The 24,733-nt window shown below is 46.7% G+C and overlaps 19 non-coding genes across 19 annotated transcripts; all 19 read right to left on the reverse strand.

Moving 5' to 3' along the window:
- Positions 1-976: 976 nt before the first annotated feature.
- LOC142278592 (U2 spliceosomal RNA) lies at positions 977-1,167 on the reverse strand. The gene has a single exon (XR_012741414.1). It is a non-coding gene; the product is annotated as a U2 spliceosomal RNA (small nuclear RNA).
- Positions 1,168-2,284: 1,117 nt separating this feature from the next.
- LOC142278660 (U2 spliceosomal RNA) lies at positions 2,285-2,475 on the reverse strand. The gene has a single exon (XR_012741466.1). It is a non-coding gene; the product is annotated as a U2 spliceosomal RNA (small nuclear RNA).
- Positions 2,476-3,592: 1,117 nt separating this feature from the next.
- Positions 3,593-3,783, reverse strand: LOC142278672 (U2 spliceosomal RNA). The gene has a single exon (XR_012741477.1). It is a non-coding gene; the product is annotated as a U2 spliceosomal RNA (small nuclear RNA).
- A 1,117-nt stretch (positions 3,784-4,900) lies between these two features.
- Positions 4,901-5,091, reverse strand: LOC142278684 (U2 spliceosomal RNA). The gene has a single exon (XR_012741488.1). It is a non-coding gene; the product is annotated as a U2 spliceosomal RNA (small nuclear RNA).
- Positions 5,092-6,208: 1,117 nt separating this feature from the next.
- On the reverse strand, positions 6,209-6,399 carry LOC142278476 (U2 spliceosomal RNA). The gene has a single exon (XR_012741309.1). It is a non-coding gene; the product is annotated as a U2 spliceosomal RNA (small nuclear RNA).
- A 1,117-nt stretch (positions 6,400-7,516) lies between these two features.
- LOC142278488 (U2 spliceosomal RNA) lies at positions 7,517-7,707 on the reverse strand. The gene has a single exon (XR_012741320.1). It is a non-coding gene; the product is annotated as a U2 spliceosomal RNA (small nuclear RNA).
- A 1,117-nt stretch (positions 7,708-8,824) lies between these two features.
- LOC142278500 (U2 spliceosomal RNA) lies at positions 8,825-9,015 on the reverse strand. Its single transcript, XR_012741331.1, has one exon. It is a non-coding gene; the product is annotated as a U2 spliceosomal RNA (small nuclear RNA).
- A 1,117-nt stretch (positions 9,016-10,132) lies between these two features.
- LOC142278512 (U2 spliceosomal RNA) lies at positions 10,133-10,323 on the reverse strand. Its single transcript, XR_012741342.1, has one exon. It is a non-coding gene; the product is annotated as a U2 spliceosomal RNA (small nuclear RNA).
- Positions 10,324-11,440: 1,117 nt separating this feature from the next.
- On the reverse strand, positions 11,441-11,631 carry LOC142278524 (U2 spliceosomal RNA). Its single transcript, XR_012741353.1, has one exon. It is a non-coding gene; the product is annotated as a U2 spliceosomal RNA (small nuclear RNA).
- Positions 11,632-12,748: 1,117 nt separating this feature from the next.
- Positions 12,749-12,939, reverse strand: LOC142278536 (U2 spliceosomal RNA). The gene has a single exon (XR_012741364.1). It is a non-coding gene; the product is annotated as a U2 spliceosomal RNA (small nuclear RNA).
- Positions 12,940-14,056: 1,117 nt separating this feature from the next.
- On the reverse strand, positions 14,057-14,247 carry LOC142278549 (U2 spliceosomal RNA). Its single transcript, XR_012741375.1, has one exon. It is a non-coding gene; the product is annotated as a U2 spliceosomal RNA (small nuclear RNA).
- Positions 14,248-15,364: 1,117 nt separating this feature from the next.
- LOC142278562 (U2 spliceosomal RNA) lies at positions 15,365-15,555 on the reverse strand. The gene has a single exon (XR_012741386.1). It is a non-coding gene; the product is annotated as a U2 spliceosomal RNA (small nuclear RNA).
- Positions 15,556-16,672: 1,117 nt separating this feature from the next.
- Positions 16,673-16,863, reverse strand: LOC142278574 (U2 spliceosomal RNA). Its single transcript, XR_012741397.1, has one exon. It is a non-coding gene; the product is annotated as a U2 spliceosomal RNA (small nuclear RNA).
- A 1,117-nt stretch (positions 16,864-17,980) lies between these two features.
- On the reverse strand, positions 17,981-18,171 carry LOC142278586 (U2 spliceosomal RNA). Its single transcript, XR_012741408.1, has one exon. It is a non-coding gene; the product is annotated as a U2 spliceosomal RNA (small nuclear RNA).
- Positions 18,172-19,288: 1,117 nt separating this feature from the next.
- LOC142278599 (U2 spliceosomal RNA) lies at positions 19,289-19,479 on the reverse strand. Its single transcript, XR_012741420.1, has one exon. It is a non-coding gene; the product is annotated as a U2 spliceosomal RNA (small nuclear RNA).
- Positions 19,480-20,596: 1,117 nt separating this feature from the next.
- LOC142278611 (U2 spliceosomal RNA) lies at positions 20,597-20,787 on the reverse strand. The gene has a single exon (XR_012741431.1). It is a non-coding gene; the product is annotated as a U2 spliceosomal RNA (small nuclear RNA).
- A 1,117-nt stretch (positions 20,788-21,904) lies between these two features.
- On the reverse strand, positions 21,905-22,095 carry LOC142278623 (U2 spliceosomal RNA). The gene has a single exon (XR_012741442.1). It is a non-coding gene; the product is annotated as a U2 spliceosomal RNA (small nuclear RNA).
- A 1,117-nt stretch (positions 22,096-23,212) lies between these two features.
- On the reverse strand, positions 23,213-23,403 carry LOC142278635 (U2 spliceosomal RNA). The gene has a single exon (XR_012741453.1). It is a non-coding gene; the product is annotated as a U2 spliceosomal RNA (small nuclear RNA).
- Positions 23,404-24,520: 1,117 nt separating this feature from the next.
- Positions 24,521-24,711, reverse strand: LOC142278647 (U2 spliceosomal RNA). The gene has a single exon (XR_012741460.1). It is a non-coding gene; the product is annotated as a U2 spliceosomal RNA (small nuclear RNA).
- Between the last annotated feature and the right edge of the window lie 22 nt (positions 24,712-24,733).

Below are 24,733 nucleotides of genomic sequence, written 5' to 3' on the forward strand. Positions count from 1 at the left end.
GAGCAAAAACAAGAAGAATGGTGCGTTTTGCAGCCGCCGCCCACTGCAATGAATCTGAATAACTCCTCCTTTAGGGCGCAAGCAACTCCCCTCCCCCTTGCAGTCTTTCCAATTCACGATACAAAAAGACGGACAGGACAGGTTGCCTGACTTTCCGTCACTGCCACCCTTTGCCATCCTTACCCGTAGAAAGCCCTTTCATCATCCCCAAACCCTAATCTTTTCCCTTTCCTTCCCAGCCCCCAAACCCTGCCCTCTGTACCTTTCTCACCACCCGCTTCCCTTCTCCTGTCATCCCCCAACCACCCGGGAAAAAAAGAGATTGCCCCCTCCTTCCACTAGCCCACCCTCCCACCCAAAGAACAACTTCTTCTGCGCAGCTTGTTTTCTAGGCAGCAGCGCTATTGTGATGTCATCGGGGGGCATTGTGACAAGCCGCCAGTGTTCCGTCTCTTCATGTTGTGCACTGTTCAAACCGAAAATACATCAACAGGCAGGCTACAGAAAAGCTTACTAACAAAGGTTAGAGAGGGGCTTTCTCAGAGGGCTTTTTACAGTTTGTCTATTCCCAATTAGCCGGTTTAGTATACTTAATGAAAGTACTAATTCTTTCATAGGCCGCCCATTCTTAGTATTTGACGTTCAGGTAACAACAGGTAACTTTATTTGGAGTGGAAGCAGAGAGATAACACCAGATGCCAATTGTAGATCCTCTCACACCTGTGGTCACTGCAGCATCTGACTCCACTTTGTCCAAAAGGGATCTATTCCATTCAATTACACATGATCTAGATTAGACTGACAACAAGATACTGCACGGGACATAGCAGAGTTGGTGAAGTTGAGTGGTGATGAGTTTGCTATTTGGATGAATAAAGCAAGTAAAAAGTGTGTTAGATAAAAATTCATTTCAATTCGCTAATCGGGCTAATATGAATCAGGTGAATCGAGTTCTGCTTTTGGAAACTGGGTTAAGAAGGGGTGCACCGTTCCTGGAGGTACTGCAATACCAGGTCAATGCGTGGAGTGGACAGAGCAAGCTCTTTTTCCATCTCCCTGTTCTAAAAATCCATTTAATATATGGTCCCCAGATAGGGGACGTATCAGATATTAAACTGATAAGAACAGATACTACACTTGATCTTAGCCAAAAGGCCGAGAAGCGATAACCAGAATTGGTTTGGGCCTTGAGTGGCACCCTGGCCTATGCCGGACACATCTTAGGGAGAGAGAGCGAGAGGGAGACAAACCCACGCCTACACAAGACATTTTGTCACCCAAGCCAACCCTTGAAAAGGCTGCTTTGCAGAGCAAAAACAAGAAGAATGGTGCGTTTTGCAGCCGCCGCCCACTGCAATGAATCTGAATAACTCCTCCTTTAGGGCGCAAGCAACTCCCCTCCCCCTTGCAGTCTTTCCAATTCACGATACAAAAAGACGGACAGGACAGGTTGCCTGACTTTCCGTCACTGCCACCCTTTGCCATCCTTACCCGTAGAAAGCCCTTTCATCATCCCCAAACCCTAATCTTTTCCCTTTCCTTCCCAGCCCCCAAACCCTGCCCTCTGTACCTTTCTCACCACCCGCTTCCCTTCTCCTGTCATCCCCCTACCACCCGGGAAAAAAAGAGATTGCCCCCTCCTTCCACTAGCCCACCCTCCCACCCAAAGAACAACTTCTTCTGCGCAGCTTGTTTTCTAGGCAGCAGCGCTATTGTGATGTCATCGGGGGGCATTGTGACAAGCCGCCAGTGTTCCGTCTCTTCATGTTGTGCACTGTTCAAACCGAAAATACATCAACAGGCAGGCTACAGAAAAGCTTACTAACAAAGGTTAGAGAGGGGCTTTCTCAGAGGGCTTTTTACAGTTTGTCTATTCCCAATTAGCCGGTTTAGTATACTTAATGAAAGTACTAATTCTTTCATAGGCCGCCCATTCTTAGTATTTGACGTTCAGGTAACAACAGGTAACTTTATTTGGAGTGGAAGCAGAGAGATAACACCAGATGCCAATTGTAGATCCTCTCACACCTGTGGTCACTGCAGCATCTGACTCCACTTTGTCCAAAAGGGATCTATTCCATTCAATTACACATGATCTAGATTAGACTGACAACAAGATACTGCACGGGACATAGCAGAGTTGGTGAAGTTGAGTGGTGATGAGTTTGCTATTTGGATGAATAAAGCAAGTAAAAAGTGTGTTAGATAAAAATTCATTTCAATTCGCTAATCGGGCTAATATGAATCAGGTGAATCGAGTTCTGCTTTTGGAAACTGGGTTAAGAAGGGGTGCACCGTTCCTGGAGGTACTGCAATACCAGGTCAATGCGTGGAGTGGACAGAGCAAGCTCTTTTTCCATCTCCCTGTTCTAAAAATCCATTTAATATATGGTCCCCAGATAGGGGACGTATCAGATATTAAACTGATAAGAACAGATACTACACTTGATCTTAGCCAAAAGGCCGAGAAGCGATAACCAGAATTGGTTTGGGCCTCGAGTGGCACCCTGGCCTATGCCGGACACATCTTAGGGAGAGAGAGCGAGAGGGAGACAAACCCACGCCTACACAAGACATTTTGTCACCCAAGCCAACCCTTGAAAAGGCTGCTTTGCAGAGCAAAAACAAGAAGAATGGTGCGTTTTGCAGCCGCCGCCCACTGCAATGAATCTGAATAACTCCTCCTTTAGGGCGCAAGCAACTCCCCTCCCCCTTGCAGTCTTTCCAATTCACGATACAAAAAGACGGACAGGACAGGTTGCCTGACTTTCCGTCACTGCCACCCTTTGCCATCCTTACCCGTAGAAAGCCCTTTCATCATCCCCAAACCCTAATCTTTTCCCTTTCCTTCCCAGCCCCCAAACCCTGCCCTCTGTACCTTTCTCACCACCCGCTTCCCTTCTCCTGTCATCCCCCTACCACCCGGGAAAAAAAGAGATTGCCCCCTCCTTCCACTAGCCCACCCTCCCACCCAAAGAACAACTTCTTCTGCGCAGCTTGTTTTCTAGGCAGCAGCGCTATTGTGATGTCATCGGGGGGCATTGTGACAAGCCGCCAGTGTTCCGTCTCTTCATGTTGTGCACTGTTCAAACCGAAAATACATCAACAGGCAGGCTACAGAAAAGCTTACTAACAAAGGTTAGAGAGGGGCTTTCTCAGAGGGCTTTTTACAGTTTGTCTATTCCCAATTAGCCGGTTTAGTATACTTAATGAAAGTACTAATTCTTTCATAGGCCGCCCATTCTTAGTATTTGACGTTCAGGTAACAACAGGTAACTTTATTTGGAGTGGAAGCAGAGAGATAACACCAGATGCCAATTGTAGATCCTCTCACACCTGTGGTCACTGCAGCATCTGACTCCACTTTGTCCAAAAGGGATCTATTCCATTCAATTACACATGATCTAGATTAGACTGACAACAAGATACTGCACGGGACATAGCAGAGTTGGTGAAGTTGAGTGGTGATGAGTTTGCTATTTGGATGAATAAAGCAAGTAAAAAGTGTGTTAGATAAAAATTCATTTCAATTCGCTAATCGGGCTAATATGAATCAGGTGAATCGAGTTCTGCTTTTGGAAACTGGGTTAAGAAGGGGTGCACCGTTCCTGGAGGTACTGCAATACCAGGTCAATGCGTGGAGTGGACAGAGCAAGCTCTTTTTCCATCTCCCTGTTCTAAAAATCCATTTAATATATGGTCCCCAGATAGGGGACGTATCAGATATTAAACTGATAAGAACAGATACTACACTTGATCTTAGCCAAAAGGCCGAGAAGCGATAACCAGAATTGGTTTGGGCCTCGAGTGGCACCCTGGCCTATGCCGGACACATCTTAGGGAGAGAGAGCGAGAGGGAGACAAACCCACGCCTACACAAGACATTTTGTCACCCAAGCCAACCCTTGAAAAGGCTGCTTTGCAGAGCAAAAACAAGAAGAATGGTGCGTTTTGCAGCCGCCGCCCACTGCAATGAATCTGAATAACTCCTCCTTTAGGGCGCAAGCAACTCCCCTCCCCCTTGCAGTCTTTCCAATTCACGATACAAAAAGACGGACAGGACAGGTTGCCTGACTTTCCGTCACTGCCACCCTTTGCCATCCTTACCCGTAGAAAGCCCTTTCATCATCCCCAAACCCTAATCTTTTCCCTTTCCTTCCCAGCCCCCAAACCCTGCCCTCTGTACCTTTCTCACCACCCGCTTCCCTTCTCCTGTCATCCCCCTACCACCCGGGAAAAAAAGAGATTGCCCCCTCCTTCCACTAGCCCACCCTCCCACCCAAAGAACAACTTCTTCTGCGCAGCTTGTTTTCTAGGCAGCAGCGCTATTGTGATGTCATCGGGGGGCATTGTGACAAGCCGCCAGTGTTCCGTCTCTTCATGTTGTGCACTGTTCAAACCGAAAATACATCAACAGGCAGGCTACAGAAAAGCTTACTAACAAAGGTTAGAGAGGGGCTTTCTCAGAGGGCTTTTTACAGTTTGTCTATTCCCAATTAGCCGGTTTAGTATACTTAATGAAAGTACTAATTCTTTCATAGGCCGCCCATTCTTAGTATTTGACGTTCAGGTAACAACAGGTAACTTTATTTGGAGTGGAAGCAGAGAGATAACACCAGATGCCAATTGTAGATCCTCTCACACCTGTGGTCACTGCAGCATCTGACTCCACTTTGTCCAAAAGGGATCTATTCCATTCAATTACACATGATCTAGATTAGACTGACAACAAGATACTGCACGGGACATAGCAGAGTTGGTGAAGTTGAGTGGTGATGAGTTTGCTATTTGGATGAATAAAGCAAGTAAAAAGTGTGTTAGATAAAAATTCATTTCAATTCGCTAATCGGGCTAATATGAATCAGGTGAATCGAGTTCTGCTTTTGGAAACTGGGTTAAGAAGGGGTGCACCGTTCCTGGAGGTACTGCAATACCAGGTCAATGCGTGGAGTGGACAGAGCAAGCTCTTTTTCCATCTCCCTGTTCTAAAAATCCATTTAATATATGGTCCCCAGATAGGGGACGTATCAGATATTAAACTGATAAGAACAGATACTACACTTGATCTTAGCCAAAAGGCCGAGAAGCGATAACCAGAATTGGTTTGGGCCTCGAGTGGCACCCTGGCCTATGCCGGACACATCTTAGGGAGAGAGAGCGAGAGGGAGACAAACCCACGCCTACACAAGACATTTTGTCACCCAAGCCAACCCTTGAAAAGGCTGCTTTGCAGAGCAAAAACAAGAAGAATGGTGCGTTTTGCAGCCGCCGCCCACTGCAATGAATCTGAATAACTCCTCCTTTAGGGCGCAAGCAACTCCCCTCCCCCTTGCAGTCTTTCCAATTCACGATACAAAAAGACGGACAGGACAGGTTGCCTGACTTTCCGTCACTGCCACCCTTTGCCATCCTTACCCGTAGAAAGCCCTTTCATCATCCCCAAACCCTAATCTTTTCCCTTTCCTTCCCAGCCCCCAAACCCTGCCCTCTGTACCTTTCTCACCACCCGCTTCCCTTCTCCTGTCATCCCCCTACCACCCGGGAAAAAAAGAGATTGCCCCCTCCTTCCACTAGCCCACCCTCCCACCCAAAGAACAACTTCTTCTGCGCAGCTTGTTTTCTAGGCAGCAGCGCTATTGTGATGTCATCGGGGGGCATTGTGACAAGCCGCCAGTGTTCCGTCTCTTCATGTTGTGCACTGTTCAAACCGAAAATACATCAACAGGCAGGCTACAGAAAAGCTTACTAACAAAGGTTAGAGAGGGGCTTTCTCAGAGGGCTTTTTACAGTTTGTCTATTCCCAATTAGCCGGTTTAGTATACTTAATGAAAGTACTAATTCTTTCATAGGCCGCCCATTCTTAGTATTTGACGTTCAGGTAACAACAGGTAACTTTATTTGGAGTGGAAGCAGAGAGATAACACCAGATGCCAATTGTAGATCCTCTCACACCTGTGGTCACTGCAGCATCTGACTCCACTTTGTCCAAAAGGGATCTATTCCATTCAATTACACATGATCTAGATTAGACTGACAACAAGATACTGCACGGGACATAGCAGAGTTGGTGAAGTTGAGTGGTGATGAGTTTGCTATTTGGATGAATAAAGCAAGTAAAAAGTGTGTTAGATAAAAATTCATTTCAATTCGCTAATCGGGCTAATATGAATCAGGTGAATCGAGTTCTGCTTTTGGAAACTGGGTTAAGAAGGGGTGCACCGTTCCTGGAGGTACTGCAATACCAGGTCAATGCGTGGAGTGGACAGAGCAAGCTCTTTTTCCATCTCCCTGTTCTAAAAATCCATTTAATATATGGTCCCCAGATAGGGGACGTATCAGATATTAAACTGATAAGAACAGATACTACACTTGATCTTAGCCAAAAGGCCGAGAAGCGATAACCAGAATTGGTTTGGGCCTCGAGTGGCACCCTGGCCTATGCCGGACACATCTTAGGGAGAGAGAGCGAGAGGGAGACAAACCCACGCCTACACAAGACATTTTGTCACCCAAGCCAACCCTTGAAAAGGCTGCTTTGCAGAGCAAAAACAAGAAGAATGGTGCGTTTTGCAGCCGCCGCCCACTGCAATGAATCTGAATAACTCCTCCTTTAGGGCGCAAGCAACTCCCCTCCCCCTTGCAGTCTTTCCAATTCACGATACAAAAAGACGGACAGGACAGGTTGCCTGACTTTCCGTCACTGCCACCCTTTGCCATCCTTACCCGTAGAAAGCCCTTTCATCATCCCCAAACCCTAATCTTTTCCCTTTCCTTCCCAGCCCCCAAACCCTGCCCTCTGTACCTTTCTCACCACCCGCTTCCCTTCTCCTGTCATCCCCCTACCACCCGGGAAAAAAAGAGATTGCCCCCTCCTTCCACTAGCCCACCCTCCCACCCAAAGAACAACTTCTTCTGCGCAGCTTGTTTTCTAGGCAGCAGCGCTATTGTGATGTCATCGGGGGGCATTGTGACAAGCCGCCAGTGTTCCGTCTCTTCATGTTGTGCACTGTTCAAACCGAAAATACATCAACAGGCAGGCTACAGAAAAGCTTACTAACAAAGGTTAGAGAGGGGCTTTCTCAGAGGGCTTTTTACAGTTTGTCTATTCCCAATTAGCCGGTTTAGTATACTTAATGAAAGTACTAATTCTTTCATAGGCCGCCCATTCTTAGTATTTGACGTTCAGGTAACAACAGGTAACTTTATTTGGAGTGGAAGCAGAGAGATAACACCAGATGCCAATTGTAGATCCTCTCACACCTGTGGTCACTGCAGCATCTGACTCCACTTTGTCCAAAAGGGATCTATTCCATTCAATTACACATGATCTAGATTAGACTGACAACAAGATACTGCACGGGACATAGCAGAGTTGGTGAAGTTGAGTGGTGATGAGTTTGCTATTTGGATGAATAAAGCAAGTAAAAAGTGTGTTAGATAAAAATTCATTTCAATTCGCTAATCGGGCTAATATGAATCAGGTGAATCGAGTTCTGCTTTTGGAAACTGGGTTAAGAAGGGGTGCACCGTTCCTGGAGGTACTGCAATACCAGGTCAATGCGTGGAGTGGACAGAGCAAGCTCTTTTTCCATCTCCCTGTTCTAAAAATCCATTTAATATATGGTCCCCAGATAGGGGACGTATCAGATATTAAACTGATAAGAACAGATACTACACTTGATCTTAGCCAAAAGGCCGAGAAGCGATAACCAGAATTGGTTTGGGCCTCGAGTGGCACCCTGGCCTATGCCGGACACATCTTAGGGAGAGAGAGCGAGAGGGAGACAAACCCACGCCTACACAAGACATTTTGTCACCCAAGCCAACCCTTGAAAAGGCTGCTTTGCAGAGCAAAAACAAGAAGAATGGTGCGTTTTGCAGCCGCCGCCCACTGCAATGAATCTGAATAACTCCTCCTTTAGGGCGCAAGCAACTCCCCTCCCCCTTGCAGTCTTTCCAATTCACGATACAAAAAGACGGACAGGACAGGTTGCCTGACTTTCCGTCACTGCCACCCTTTGCCATCCTTACCCGTAGAAAGCCCTTTCATCATCCCCAAACCCTAATCTTTTCCCTTTCCTTCCCAGCCCCCAAACCCTGCCCTCTGTACCTTTCTCACCACCCGCTTCCCTTCTCCTGTCATCCCCCTACCACCCGGGAAAAAAAGAGATTGCCCCCTCCTTCCACTAGCCCACCCTCCCACCCAAAGAACAACTTCTTCTGCGCAGCTTGTTTTCTAGGCAGCAGCGCTATTGTGATGTCATCGGGGGGCATTGTGACAAGCCGCCAGTGTTCCGTCTCTTCATGTTGTGCACTGTTCAAACCGAAAATACATCAACAGGCAGGCTACAGAAAAGCTTACTAACAAAGGTTAGAGAGGGGCTTTCTCAGAGGGCTTTTTACAGTTTGTCTATTCCCAATTAGCCGGTTTAGTATACTTAATGAAAGTACTAATTCTTTCATAGGCCGCCCATTCTTAGTATTTGACGTTCAGGTAACAACAGGTAACTTTATTTGGAGTGGAAGCAGAGAGATAACACCAGATGCCAATTGTAGATCCTCTCACACCTGTGGTCACTGCAGAATCTGACTCCACTTTGTCCAAAAGGGATCTATTCCATTCAATTACACATGATCTAGATTAGACTGACAACAAGATACTGCACGGGACATAGCAGAGTTGGTGAAGTTGAGTGGTGATGAGTTTACTATTTGGATGAATAAAGCAAGTAAAAAGTGTGTTAGATAAAAATTCATTTCAATTCGCTAATCGGGCTAATATGAATCAGGTGAATCGAGTTCTGCTTTTGGAAACTGGGTTAAGAAGGGGTGCACCGTTCCTGGAGGTACTGCAATACCAGGTCAATGCGTGGAGTGGACAGAGCAAGCTCTTTTTCCATCTCCCTGTTCTAAAAATCCATTTAATATATGGTCCCCAGATAGGGGACGTATCAGATATTAAACTGATAAGAACAGATACTACACTTGATCTTAGCCAAAAGGCCGAGAAGCGATAACCAGAATTGGTTTGGGCCTCGAGTGGCACCCTGGCCTATGCCGGACACATCTTAGGGAGAGAGAGCGAGAGGGAGACAAACCCACGCCTACACAAGACATTTTGTCACCCAAGCCAACCCTTGAAAAGGCTGCTTTGCAGAGCAAAAACAAGAAGAATGGTGCGTTTTGCAGCCGCCGCCCACTGCAATGAATCTGAATAACTCCTCCTTTAGGGCGCAAGCAACTCCCCTCCCCCTTGCAGTCTTTCCAATTCACGATACAAAAAGACGGACAGGACAGGTTGCCTGACTTTCCGTCACTGCCACCCTTTGCCATCCTTACCCGTAGAAAGCCCTTTCATCATCCCCAAACCCTAATCTTTTCCCTTTCCTTCCCAGCCCCCAAACCCTGCCCTCTGTACCTTTCTCACCACCCGCTTCCCTTCTCCTGTCATCCCCCTACCACCCGGGAAAAAAAGAGATTGCCCCCTCCTTCCACTAGCCCACCCTCCCACCCAAAGAACAACTTCTTCTGCGCAGCTTGTTTTCTAGGCAGCAGCGCTATTGTGATGTCATCGGGGGGCATTGTGACAAGCCGCCAGTGTTCCGTCTCTTCATGTTGTGCACTGTTCAAACCGAAAATACATCAACAGGCAGGCTACAGAAAAGCTTACTAACAAAGGTTAGAGAGGGGCTTTCTCAGAGGGCTTTTTACAGTTTGTCTATTCCCAATTAGCCGGTTTAGTATACTTAATGAAAGTACTAATTCTTTCATAGGCCGCCCATTCTTAGTATTTGACGTTCAGGTAACAACAGGTAACTTTATTTGGAGTGGAAGCAGAGAGATAACACCAGATGCCAATTGTAGATCCTCTCACACCTGTGGTCACTGCAGCATCTGACTCCACTTTGTCCAAAAGGGATCTATTCCATTCAATTACACATGATCTAGATTAGACTGACAACAAGATACTGCACGGGACATAGCAGAGTTGGTGAAGTTGAGTGGTGATGAGTTTGCTATTTGGATGAATAAAGCAAGTAAAAAGTGTGTTAGATAAAAATTCATTTCAATTCGCTAATCGGGCTAATATGAATCAGGTGAATCGAGTTCTGCTTTTGGAAACTGGGTTAAGAAGGGGTGCACCGTTCCTGGAGGTACTGCAATACCAGGTCAATGCGTGGAGTGGACAGAGCAAGCTCTTTTTCCATCTCCCTGTTCTAAAAATCCATTTAATATATGGTCCCCAGATAGGGGACGTATCAGATATTAAACTGATAAGAACAGATACTACACTTGATCTTAGCCAAAAGGCCGAGAAGCGATAACCAGAATTGGTTTGGGCCTCGAGTGGCACCCTGGCCTATGCCGGACACATCTTAGGGAGAGAGAGCGAGAGGGAGACAAACCCACGCCTACACAAGACATTTTGTCACCCAAGCCAACCCTTGAAAAGGCTGCTTTGCAGAGCAAAAACAAGAAGAATGGTGCGTTTTGCAGCCGCCGCCCACTGCAATGAATCTGAATAACTCCTCCTTTAGGGCGCAAGCAACTCCCCTCCCCCTTGCAGTCTTTCCAATTCACGATACAAAAAGACGGACAGGACAGGTTGCCTGACTTTCCGTCACTGCCACCCTTTGCCATCCTTACCCGTAGAAAGCCCTTTCATCATCCCCAAACCCTAATCTTTTCCCTTTCCTTCCCAGCCCCCAAACCCTGCCCTCTGTACCTTTCTCACCACCCGCTTCCCTTCTCCTGTCATCCCCCTACCACCCGAGAAAAAAAGAGATTGCCCCCTCCTTCCACTAGCCCACCCTCCCACCCAAAGAACAACTTCTTCTGCGCAGCTTGTTTTCTAGGCAGCAGCGCTATTGTGATGTCATCGGGGGGCATTGTGACAAGCCGCCAGTGTTCCGTCTCTTCATGTTGTGCACTGTTCAAACCGAAAATACATCAACAGGCAGGCTACAGAAAAGCTTACTAACAAAGGTTAGAGAGGGGCTTTCTCAGAGGGCTTTTTACAGTTTGTCTATTCCCAATTAGCCGGTTTAGTATACTTAATGAAAGTACTAATTCTTTCATAGGCCGCCCATTCTTAGTATTTGACGTTCAGGTAACAACAGGTAACTTTATTTGGAGTGGAAGCAGAGAGATAACACCAGATGCCAATTGTAGATCCTCTCACACCTGTGGTCACTGCAGCATCTGACTCCACTTTGTCCAAAAGGGATCTATTCCATTCAATTACACATGATCTAGATTAGACTGACAACAAGATACTGCACGGGACATAGCAGAGTTGGTGAAGTTGAGTGGTGATGAGTTTGCTATTTGGATGAATAAAGCAAGTAAAAAGTGTGTTAGATAAAAATTCATTTCAATTCGCTAATCGGGCTAATATGAATCAGGTGAATCGAGTTCTGCTTTTGGAAACTGGGTTAAGAAGGGGTGCACCGTTCCTGGAGGTACTGCAATACCAGGTCAATGCGTGGAGTGGACAGAGCAAGCTCTTTTTCCATCTCCCTGTTCTAAAAATCCATTTAATATATGGTCCCCAGATAGGGGACGTATCAGATATTAAACTGATAAGAACAGATACTACACTTGATCTTAGCCAAAAGGCCGAGAAGCGATAACCAGAATTGGTTTGGGCCTCGAGTGGCACCCTGGCCTATGCCGGACACATCTTAGGGAGAGAGAGCGAGAGGGAGACAAACCCACGCCTACACAAGACATTTTGTCACCCAAGCCAACCCTTGAAAAGGCTGCTTTGCAGAGCAAAAACAAGAAGAATGGTGCGTTTTGCAGCCGCCGCCCACTGCAATGAATCTGAATAACTCCTCCTTTAGGGCGCAAGCAACTCCCCTCCCCCTTGCAGTCTTTCCAATTCACGATACAAAAAGACGGACAGGACAGGTTGCCTGACTTTCCGTCACTGCCACCCTTTGCCATCCTTACCCGTAGAAAGCCCTTTCATCATCCCCAAACCCTAATCTTTTCCCTTTCCTTCCCAGCCCCCAAACCCTGCCCTCTGTACCTTTCTCACCACCCGCTTCCCTTCTCCTGTCATCCCCCTACCACCCGGGAAAAAAAGAGATTGCCCCCTCCTTCCACTAGCCCACCCTCCCACCCAAAGAACAACTTCTTCTGCGCAGCTTGTTTTCTAGGCAGCAGCGCTATTGTGATGTCATCGGGGGGCATTGTGACAAGCCGCCAGTGTTCCGTCTCTTCATGTTGTGCACTGTTCAAACCGAAAATACATCAACAGGCAGGCTACAGAAAAGCTTACTAACAAAGGTTAGAGAGGGGCTTTCTCAGAGGGCTTTTTACAGTTTGTCTATTCCCAATTAGCCGGTTTAGTATACTTAATGAAAGTACTAATTCTTTCATAGGCCGCCCATTCTTAGTATTTGACGTTCAGGTAACAACAGGTAACTTTATTTGGAGTGGAAGCAGAGAGATAACACCAGATGCCAATTGTAGATCCTCTCACACCTGTGGTCACTGCAGCATCTGACTCCACTTTGTCCAAAAGGGATCTATTCCATTCAATTACACATGATCTAGATTAGACTGACAACAAGATACTGCACGGGACATAGCAGAGTTGGTGAAGTTGAGTGGTGATGAGTTTGCTATTTGGATGAATAAAGCAAGTAAAAAGTGTGTTAGATAAAAATTCATTTCAATTCGCTAATCGGGCTAATATGAATCAGGTGAATCGAGTTCTGCTTTTGGAAACTGGGTTAAGAAGGGGTGCACCGTTCCTGGAGGTACTGCAATACCAGGTCAATGCGTGGAGTGGACAGAGCAAGCTCTTTTTCCATCTCCCTGTTCTAAAAATCCATTTAATATATGGTCCCCAGATAGGGGACGTATCAGATATTAAACTGATAAGAACAGATACTACACTTGATCTTAGCCAAAAGGCCGAGAAGCGATAACCAGAATTGGTTTGGGCCTCGAGTGGCACCCTGGCCTATGCCGGACACATCTTAGGGAGAGAGAGCGAGAGGGAGACAAACCCACGCCTACACAAGACATTTTGTCACCCAAGCCAACCCTTGAAAAGGCTGCTTTGCAGAGCAAAAACAAGAAGAATGGTGCGTTTTGCAGCCGCCGCCCACTGCAATGAATCTGAATAACTCCTCCTTTAGGGCGCAAGCAACTCCCCTCCCCCTTGCAGTCTTTCCAATTCACGATACAAAAAGACGGACAGGACAGGTTGCCTGACTTTCCGTCACTGCCACCCTTTGCCATCCTTACCCGTAGAAAGCCCTTTCATCATCCCCAAACCCTAATCTTTTCCCTTTCCTTCCCAGCCCCCAAACCCTGCCCTCTGTACCTTTCTCACCACCCGCTTCCCTTCTCCTGTCATCCCCCTACCACCCGGGAAAAAAAGAGATTGCCCCCTCCTTCCACTAGCCCACCCTCCCACCCAAAGAACAACTTCTTCTGCGCAGCTTGTTTTCTAGGCAGCAGCGCTATTGTGATGTCATCGGGGGGCATTGTGACAAGCCGCCAGTGTTCCGTCTCTTCATGTTGTGCACTGTTCAAACCGAAAATACATCAACAGGCAGGCTACAGAAAAGCTTACTAACAAAGGTTAGAGAGGGGCTTTCTCAGAGGGCTTTTTACAGTTTGTCTATTCCCAATTAGCCGGTTTAGTATACTTAATGAAAGTACTAATTCTTTCATAGGCCGCCCATTCTTAGTATTTGACGTTCAGGTAACAACAGGTAACTTTATTTGGAGTGGAAGCAGAGAGATAACACCAGATGCCAATTGTAGATCCTCTCACACCTGTGGTCACTGCAGCATCTGACTCCACTTTGTCCAAAAGGGATCTATTCCATTCAATTACACATGATCTAGATTAGACTGACAACAAGATACTGCACGGGACATAGCAGAGTTGGTGAAGTTGAGTGGTGATGAGTTTGCTATTTGGATGAATAAAGCAAGTAAAAAGTGTGTTAGATAAAAATTCATTTCAATTCGCTAATCGGGCTAATATGAATCAGGTGAATCGAGTTCTGCTTTTGGAAACTGGGTTAAGAAGGGGTGCACCGTTCCTGGAGGTACTGCAATACCAGGTCAATGCGTGGAGTGGACAGAGCAAGCTCTTTTTCCATCTCCCTGTTCTAAAAATCCATTTAATATATGGTCCCCAGATAGGGGACGTATCAGATATTAAACTGATAAGAACAGATACTACACTTGATCTTAGCCAAAAGGCCGAGAAGCGATAACCAGAATTGGTTTGGGCCTCGAGTGGCACCCTGGCCTATGCCGGACACATCTTAGGGAGAGAGAGCGAGAGGGAGACAAACCCACGCCTACACAAGACATTTTGTCACCCAAGCCAACCCTTGAAAAGGCTGCTTTGCAGAGCAAAAACAAGAAGAATGGTGCGTTTTGCAGCCGCCGCCCACTGCAATGAATCTGAATAACTCCTCCTTTAGGGCGCAAGCAACTCCCCTCCCCCTTGCAGTCTTTCCAATTCACGATACAAAAAGACGGACAGGACAGGTTGCCTGACTTTCCGTCACTGCCACCCTTTGCCATCCTTACCCGTAGAAAGCCCTTTCATCATCCCCAAACCCTAATCTTTTCCCTTTCCTTCCCAGCCCCCAAACCCTGCCCTCTGTACCTTTCTCACCACCCGCTTCCCTTCTCCTGTCATCCCCCTACCACCCGGGAAAAAAAGAGATTGCCCCCTCCTTCCACTAGCCCACCCTCCCACCCAAAGAACAACTTCTTCTGCGCAGCTTGTTTTCTAGGCAGCAGCGCTATTGTGATGTCATCGGGGGGCATTGTGACAAGCCGCCAGTGTTCCGTCTCTTCATGTTGTGCACTGTTCAAACCGAAAATACATCAACAGGCAGGCTACAGAAAAGCTTACTAACAAAGGTTAGAGAGGGGCTTTCTCAGAGGGCTTTTTACAGTTTGTCTATTCCCAATTAGCCGGTTTAGTATACTTAATGAAAGTACTAATTCTTTCATAGGCCGCCCATTCTTAGTATTTGACGTTCAGGTAACAACAGGTAACTTTATTTGGAGTGGAAGCAGAGAGATAACACCAGATGCCAATTGTAGATCCTCTCACACCTGTGGTCACTGCAGCATCTGACTCCACTTTGTCCAAAAGGGATCTATTCCATTCAATTACACATGATCTAGATTAGACTGACAACAAGATACTGCACGGGACATAGCAGAGTTGGTGAAGTTGAGTGGTGATGAGTTTGCTATTTGGATGAATAAAGCAAGTAAAAAGTGTGTTAGATAAAAATTCATTTCAATTCGCTAATCGGGCTAATATGAATCAGGTGAATCGAGTTCTGCTTTTGGAAACTGGGTTAAGAAGGGGTGCACCGTTCCTGGAGGTACTGCAATACCAGGTCAATGCGTGGAGTGGACAGAGCAAGCTCTTTTTCCATCTCCCTGTTCTAAAAATCCATTTAATATATGGTCCCCAGATAGGGGACGTATCAGATATTAAACTGATAAGAACAGATACTACACTTGATCTTAGCCAAAAGGCCGAGAAGCGATAACCAGAATTGGTTTGGGCCTCGAGTGGCACCCTGGCCTATGCCGGACACATCTTAGGGAGAGAGAGCGAGAGGGAGACAAACCCACGCCTACACAAGACATTTTGTCACCCAAGCCAACCCTTGAAAAGGCTGCTTTGCAGAGCAAAAACAAGAAGAATGGTGCGTTTTGCAGCCGCCGCCCACTGCAATGAATCTGAATAACTCCTCCTTTAGGGCGCAAGCAACTCCCCTCCCCCTTGCAGTCTTTCCAATTCACGATACAAAAAGACGGACAGGACAGGTTGCCTGACTTTCCGTCACTGCCACCCTTTGCCATCCTTACCCGTAGAAAGCCCTTTCATCATCCCCAAACCCTAATCTTTTCCCTTTCCTTCCCAGCCCCCAAACCCTGCCCTCTGTACCTTTCTCACCACCCGCTTCCCTTCTCCTGTCATCCCCCTACCACCCGGGAAAAAAAGAGATTGCCCCCTCCTTCCACTAGCCCACCCTCCCACCCAAAGAACAACTTCTTCTGCGCAGCTTGTTTTCTAGGCAGCAGCGCTATTGTGATGTCATCGGGGGGCATTGTGACAAGCCGCCAGTGTTCCGTCTCTTCATGTTGTGCACTGTTCAAACCGAAAATACATCAACAGGCAGGCTACAGAAAAGCTTACTAACAAAGGTTAGAGAGGGGCTTTCTCAGAGGGCTTTTTACAGTTTGTCTATTCCCAATTAGCCGGTTTAGTATACTTAATGAAAGTACTAATTCTTTCATAGGCCGCCCATTCTTAGTATTTGACGTTCAGGTAACAACAGGTAACTTTATTTGGAGTGGAAGCAGAGAGATAACACCAGATGCCAATTGTAGATCCTCTCACACCTGTGGTCACTGCAGCATCTGACTCCACTTTGTCCAAAAGGGATCTATTCCATTCAATTACACATGATCTAGATTAGACTGACAACAAGATACTGCACGGGACATAGCAGAGTTGGTGAAGTTGAGTGGTGATGAGTTTGCTATTTGGATGAATAAAGCAAGTAAAAAGTGTGTTAGATAAAAATTCATTTCAATTCGCTAATCGGGCTAATATGAATCAGGTGAATCGAGTTCTGCTTTTGGAAACTGGGTTAAGAAGGGGTGCACCGTTCCTGGAGGTACTGCAATACCAGGTCAATGCGTGGAGTGGACAGAGCAAGCTCTTTTTCCATCTCCCTGTTCTAAAAATCCATTTAATATATGGTCCCCAGATAGGGGACGTATCAGATATTAAACTGATAAGAACAGATACTACACTTGATCTTAGCCAAAAGGCCGAGAAGCGATAACCAGAATTGGTTTGGGCCTCGAGTGGCACCCTGGCCTATGCCGGACACATCTTAGGGAGAGAGAGCGAGAGGGAGACAAACCCACGCCTACACAAGACATTTTGTCACCCAAGCCAACCCTTGAAAAGGCTGCTTTGCAGAGCAAAAACAAGAAGAATGGTGCGTTTTGCAGCCGCCGCCCACTGCAATGAATCTGAATAACTCCTCCTTTAGGGCGCAAGCAACTCCCCTCCCCCTTGCAGTCTTTCCAATTCACGATACAAAAAGACGGACAGGACAGGTTGCCTGACTTTCCGTCACTGCCACCCTTTGCCATCCTTACCCGTAGAAAGCCCTTTCATCATCCCCAAACCCTAATCTTTTCCCTTTCCTTCCCAGCCCCCAAACCCTGCCCTCTGTACCTTTCTCACCACCCGCTTCCCTTCTCCTGTCATCCCCCTACCACCCGGGAAAAAAAGAGATTGCCCCCTCCTTCCACTAGCCCACCCTCCCACCCAAAGAACAACTTCTTCTGCGCAGCTTGTTTTCTAGGCAGCAGCGCTATTGTGATGTCATCGGGGGGCATTGTGACAAGCCGCCAGTGTTCCGTCTCTTCATGTTGTGCACTGTTCAAACCGAAAATACATCAACAGGCAGGCTACAGAAAAGCTTACTAACAAAGGTTAGAGAGGGGCTTTCTCAGAGGGCTTTTTACAGTTTGTCTATTCCCAATTAGCCGGTTTAGTATACTTAATGAAAGTACTAATTCTTTCATAGGCCGCCCATTCTTAGTATTTGACGTTCAGGTAACAACAGGTAACTTTATTTGGAGTGGAAGCAGAGAGATAACACCAGATGCCAATTGTAGATCCTCTCACACCTGTGGTCACTGCAGCATCTGACTCCACTTTGTCCAAAAGGGATCTATTCCATTCAATTACACATGATCTAGATTAGACTGACAACAAGATACTGCACGGGACATAGCAGAGTTGGTGAAGTTGAGTGGTGATGAGTTTGCTATTTGGATGAATAAAGCAAGTAAAAAGTGTGTTAGATAAAAATTCATTTCAATTCGCTAATCGGGCTAATATGAATCAGGTGAATCGAGTTCTGCTTTTGGAAACTGGGTTAAGAAGGGGTGCACCGTTCCTGGAGGTACTGCAATACCAGGTCAATGCGTGGAGTGGACAGAGCAAGCTCTTTTTCCATCTCCCTGTTCTAAAAATCCATTTAATATATGGTCCCCAGATAGGGGACGTATCAGATATTAAACTGATAAGAACAGATACTACACTTGATCTTAGCCAAAAGGCCGAGAAGCGATAACCAGAATTGGTTTGGGCCTCGAGTGGCACCCTGGCCTATGCCGGACACATCTTAGGGAGAGAGAGCGAGAGGGAGACAAACCCACGCCTACACAAGACATTTTGTCACCCAAGCCAACCCTTGAAAAGGCTGCTTTGCAGAGCAAAAACAAGAAGAATGGTGCGTTTTGCAGCCGCCGCCCACTGCAATGAATCTGAATAACTCCTCCTTTAGGGCGCAAGCAACTCCCCTCCCCCTTGCAGTCTTTCCAATTCACGATACAAAAAGACGGACAGGACAGGTTGCCTGACTTTCCGTCACTGCCACCCTTTGCCATCCTTACCCGTAGAAAGCCCTTTCATCATCCCCAAACCCTAATCTTTTCCCTTTCCTTCCCAGCCCCCAAACCCTGCCCTCTGTACCTTTCTCACCACCCGCTTCCCTTCTCCTGTCATCCCCCTACCACCCGGGAAAAAAAGAGATTGCCCCCTCCTTCCACTAGCCCACCCTCCCACCCAAAGAACAACTTCTTCTGCGCAGCTTGTTTTCTAGGCAGCAGCGCTATTGTGATGTCATCGGGGGGCATTGTGACAAGCCGCCAGTGTTCCGTCTCTTCATGTTGTGCACTGTTCAAACCGAAAATACATCAACAGGCAGGCTACAGAAAAGCTTACTAACAAAGGTTAGAGAGGGGCTTTCTCAGAGGGCTTTTTACAGTTTGTCTATTCCCAATTAGCCGGTTTAGTATACTTAATGAAAGTACTAATTCTTTCATAGGCCGCCCATTCTTAGTATTTGACGTTCAGGTAACAACAGGTAACTTTATTTGGAGTGGAAGCAGAGAGATAACACCAGATGCCAATTGTAGATCCTCTCACACCTGTGGTCACTGCAGCATCTGACTCCACTTTGTCCAAAAGGGATCTATTCCATTCAATTACACATGATCTAGATTAGACTGACAACAAGATACTGCACGGGACATAGCAGAGTTGGTGAAGTTGAGTGGTGATGAGTTTGCTATTTGGATGAATAAAGCAAGTAAAAAGTGTGTTAGATAAAAATTCATTTCAATTCGCTAATCGGGCTAATATGAATCAGGTGAATCGAGTTCTGCTTTTGGAAACTGGGTTAAGAAGGGGTGCACCGTTCCTGGAGGTACTGCAATACCAGGTCAATGCGTGGAGTGGACAGAGCAAGCTCTTTTTCCATCTCCCTGTTCTAAAAATCCATTTAATATATGGTCCCCAGATAGGGGACGTATCAGATATTAAACTGATAAGAACAGATACTACACTTGATCTTAGCCAAAAGGCCGAGAAGCGATAACCAGAATTGGTTTGGGCCTCGAGTGGCACCCTGGCCTATGCCGGACACATCTTAGGGAGAGAGAGCGAGAGGGAGACAAACCCACGCCTACACAAGACATTTTGTCACCCAAGCCAACCCTTGAAAAGGCTGCTTTGCAGAGCAAAAACAAGAAGAATGGTGCGTTTTGCAGCCGCCGCCCACTGCAATGAATCTGAATAACTCCTCCTTTAGGGCGCAAGCAACTCCCCTCCCCCTTGCAGTCTTTCCAATTCACGATACAAAAAGACGGACAGGACAGGTTGCCTGACTTTCCGTCACTGCCACCCTTTGCCATCCTTACCCGTAGAAAGCCCTTTCATCATCCCCAAACCCTAATCTTTTCCCTTTCCTTCCCAGCCCCCAAACCCTGCCCTCTGTACCTTTCTCACCACCCGCTTCCCTTCTCCTGTCATCCCCCTACCACCCGGGAAAAAAAGAGATTGCCCCCTCCTTCCACTAGCCCACCCTCCCACCCAAAGAACAACTTCTTCTGCGCAGCTTGTTTTCTAGGCAGCAGCGCTATTGTGATGTCATCGGGGGGCATTGTGACAAGCCGCCAGTGTTCCGTCTCTTCATGTTGTGCACTGTTCAAACCGAAAATACATCAACAGGCAGGCTACAGAAAAGCTTACTAACAAAGGTTAGAGAGGGGCTTTCTCAGAGGGCTTTTTACAGTTTGTCTATTCCCAATTAGCCGGTTTAGTATACTTAATGAAAGTACTAATTCTTTCATAGGCCGCCCATTCTTAGTATTTGACGTTCAGGTAACAACAGGTAACTTTATTTGGAGTGGAAGCAGAGAGATAACACCAGATGCCAATTGTAGATCCTCTCACACCTGTGGTCACTGCAGCATCTGACTCCACTTTGTCCAAAAGGGATCTATTCCATTCAATTACACATGATCTAGATTAGACTGACAACAAGATACTGCACGGGACATAGCAGAGTTGGTGAAGTTGAGTGGTGATGAGTTTGCTATTTGGATGAATAAAGCAAGTAAAAAGTGTGTTAGATAAAAATTCATTTCAATTCGCTAATCGGGCTAATATGAATCAGGTGAATCGAGTTCTGCTTTTGGAAACTGGGTTAAGAAGGGGTGCACCGTTCCTGGAGGTACTGCAATACCAGGTCAATGCGTGGAGTGGACAGAGCAAGCTCTTTTTCCATCTCCCTGTTCTAAAAATCCATTTAATATATGGTCCCCAGATAGGGGACGTATCAGATATTAAACTGATAAGAACAGATACTACACTTGATCTTAGCCAAAAGGCCGAGAAGCGATAACCAGAATTGGTTTGGGCCTCGAGTGGCACCCTGGCCTATGCCGGACACATCTTAGGGAGAGAGAGCGAGAGGGAGACAAACCCACGCCTACACAAGACATTTTGTCACCCAAGCCAACCCTTGAAAAGGCTGCTTTGCAGAGCAAAAACAAGAAGAATGGTGCGTTTTGCAGCCGCCGCCCACTGCAATGAATCTGAATAACTCCTCCTTTAGGGCGCAAGCAACTCCCCTCCCCCTTGCAGTCTTTCCAATTCACGATACAAAAAGACGGACAGGACAGGTTGCCTGACTTTCCGTCACTGCCACCCTTTGCCATCCTTACCCGTAGAAAGCCCTTTCATCATCCCCAAACCCTAATCTTTTCCCTTTCCTTCCCAGCCCCCAAACCCTGCCCTCTGTACCTTTCTCACCACCCGCTTCCCTTCTCCTGTCATCCCCCTACCACCCGGGAAAAAAAGAGATTGCCCCCTCCTTCCACTAGCCCACCCTCCCACCCAAAGAACAACTTCTTCTGCGCAGCTTGTTTTCTAGGCAGCAGCGCTATTGTGATGTCATCGGGGGGCATTGTGACAAGCCGCCAGTGTTCCGTCTCTTCATGTTGTGCACTGTTCAAACCGAAAATACATCAACAGGCAGGCTACAGAAAAGCTTACTAACAAAGGTTAGAGAGGGGCTTTCTCAGAGGGCTTTTTACAGTTTGTCTATTCCCAATTAGCCGGTTTAGTATACTTAATGAAAGTACTAATTCTTTCATAGGCCGCCCATTCTTAGTATTTGACGTTCAGGTAACAACAGGTAACTTTATTTGGAGTGGAAGCAGAGAGATAACACCAGATGCCAATTGTAGATCCTCTCACACCTGTGGTCACTGCAGCATCTGACTCCACTTTGTCCAAAAGGGATCTATTCCATTCAATTACACATGATCTAGATTAGACTGACAACAAGATACTGCACGGGACATAGCAGAGTTGGTGAAGTTGAGTGGTGATGAGTTTGCTATTTGGATGAATAAAGCAAGTAAAAAGTGTGTTAGATAAAAATTCATTTCAATTCGCTAATCGGGCTAATATGAATCAGGTGAATCGAGTTCTGCTTTTGGAAACTGGGTTAAGAAGGGGTGCACCGTTCCTGGAGGTACTGCAATACCAGGTCAATGCGTGGAGTGGACAGAGCAAGCTCTTTTTCCATCTCCCTGTTCTAAAAATCCATTTAATATATGGTCCCCAGATAGGGGACGTATCAGATATTAAACTGATAAGAACAGATACTACACTTGATCTTAGCCAAAAGGCCGAGAAGCGATAACCAGAATTGGTTTGGGCCTCGAGTGGCACCCTGGCCTATGCCGGACACATCTTAGGGAGAGAGAGCGAGAGGGAGACAAACCCACGCCTACACAAGACATTTTGTCACCCAAGCCAACCCTTGAAAAGGCTGCTTTGCAGAGCAAAAACAAGAAGAATGGTGCGTTTTGCAGCCGCCGCCCACTGCAATGAATCTGAATAACTCCTCCTTTAGGGCGCAAGCAACTCCCCTCCCCCTTGCAGTCTTTCCAATTCACGATACAAAAAGACGGACAGGACAGGTTGCCTGACTTTCCGTCACTGCCACCCTTTGCCATCCTTACCCGTAGAAAGCCCTTTCATCATCCCCAAACCCTAATCTTTTCCCTTTCCTTCCCAGCCCCCAAACCCTGCCCTCTGTACCTTTCTCACCACCCGCTTCCCTTCTCCTGTCATCCCCCTACCACCCGGGAAAAAAAGAGATTGCCCCCTCCTTCCACTAGCCCACCCTCCCACCCAAAGAACAACTTCTTCTGCGCAGCTTGTTTTCTAGGCAGCAGCGCTATTGTGATGTCATCGGGGGGCATTGTGACAAGCCGCCAGTGTTCCGTCTCTTCATGTTGTGCACTGTTCAAACCGAAAATACATCAACAGGCAGGCTACAGAAAAGCTTACTAACAAAGGTTAGAGAGGGGCTTTCTCAGAGGGCTTTTTACAGTTTGTCTATTCCCAATTAGCCGGTTTAGTATACTTAATGAAAGTACTAATTCTTTCATAGGCCGCCCATTCTTAGTATTTGACGTTCAGGTAACAACAGGTAACTTTATTTGGAGTGGAAGCAGAGAGATAACACCAGATGCCAATTGTAGATCCTCTCACACCTGTGGTCACTGCAGCATCTGACTCCACTTTGTCCAAAAGGGATCTATTCCATTCAATTACACATGATCTAGATTAGACTGACAACAAGATACTGCACGGGACATAGCAGAGTTGGTGAAGTTGAGTGGTGATGAGTTTGCTATTTGGATGAATAAAGCAAGTAAAAAGTGTGTTAGATAAAAATTCATTTCAATTCGCTAATCGGGCTAATATGAATCAGGTGAATCGAGTTCTGCTTTTGGAAAATGGGTTAAGAAGGGGTGCACCGTTCCTGGAGGTACTGCAATACCAGGTCAATGCGTGGAGTGGACAGAGCAAGCTCTTTTTCCATCTCCCTGTTCTAAAAATCCATTTAATATATGGTCCCCAGATAGGGGACGTATCAGATATTAAACTGATAAGAACAGATACTACACTTGATCTTAGCCAAAAGGCCGAGAAGCGATAACCAGAATTGGTTTGGGCCTCGAGTGGCACCCTGGCCTATGCCGGACACATCTTAGGGAGAGAGAGCGAGAGGGAGACAAACCCACGCCTACACAAGACATTTTGTCACCCAAGCCAACCCTTGAAAAGGCTGCTTTGCAGAGCAAAAACAAGAAGAATGGTGCGTTTTGCAGCCGCCGCCCACTGCAATGAATCTGAATAACTCCTCCTTTAGGGCGCAAGCAACTCCCCTCCCCCTTGCAGTCTTTCCAATTCACGATACAAAAAGACGGACAGGACAGGTTGCCTGACTTTCCGTCACTGCCACCCTTTGCCATCCTTACCCGTAGAAAGCCCTTTCATCATCCCCAAACCCTAATCTTTTCCCTTTCCTTCCCAGCCCCCAAACCCTGCCCTCTGTACCTTTCTCACCACCCGCTTCCCTTCTCCTGTCATCCCCCTACCACCCGGGAAAAAAAGAGATTGCCCCCTCCTTCCACTAGCCCACCCTCCCACCCAAAGAACAACTTCTTCTGCGCAGCTTGTTTTCTAGGCAGCAGCGCTATTGTGATGTCATCGGGGGGCATTGTGACAAGCCGCCAGTGTTCCGTCTCTTCATGTTGTGCACTGTTCAAACCGAAAATACATCAACAGGCAGGCTACAGAAAAGCTTACTAACAAAGGTTAGAGAGGGGCTTTCTCAGAGGGCTTTTTACAGTTTGTCTATTCCCAATTAGCCGGTTTAGTATACTTAATGAAAGTACTAATTCTTTCATAGGCCGCCCATTCTTAGTATTTGACGTTCAGGTAACAACAGGTAACTTTATTTGGAGTGGAAGCAGAGAGATAACACCAGATGCCAATTGTAGATCCTCTCACACCTGTGGTCACTGCAGCATCTGACTCCACTTTGTCCAAAAGGGATCTATTCCATTCAATTACACATGATCTAGATTAGACTGACAACAAGATACTGCACGGGACATAGCAGAGTTGGTGAAGTTGAGTGGTGATGAGTTTGCTATTTGGATGAATAAAGCAAGTAAAAAGTGTGTTAGATAAAAATTCATTTCAATTCGCTAATCGGGCTAATATGAATCAGGTGAATCGAGTTCTGCTTTTGGAAAATGGGTTAAGAAGGGGTGCACCGTTCCTGGAGGTACTGCAATACCAGGTCAATGCGTGGAGTGGACAGAGCAAGCTCTTTTTCCATCTCCCTGTTCTAAAAATCCATTTAATATATGGTCCCCAGATAGGGGACGTATCAGATATTAAACTGATAAGAACAGATACTACACTTGATCTTAGCCAAAAGGCCGAGAAGCGATAACCAGAATTGGTTTGGGCCTC

The sequence above is a fragment of the Anomaloglossus baeobatrachus genome, unplaced genomic scaffold (assembly GCF_048569485.1).
Source record: "Anomaloglossus baeobatrachus isolate aAnoBae1 unplaced genomic scaffold, aAnoBae1.hap1 Scaffold_419, whole genome shotgun sequence".
NCBI lineage: Eukaryota > Metazoa > Chordata > Amphibia > Anura > Aromobatidae > Anomaloglossus > Anomaloglossus baeobatrachus.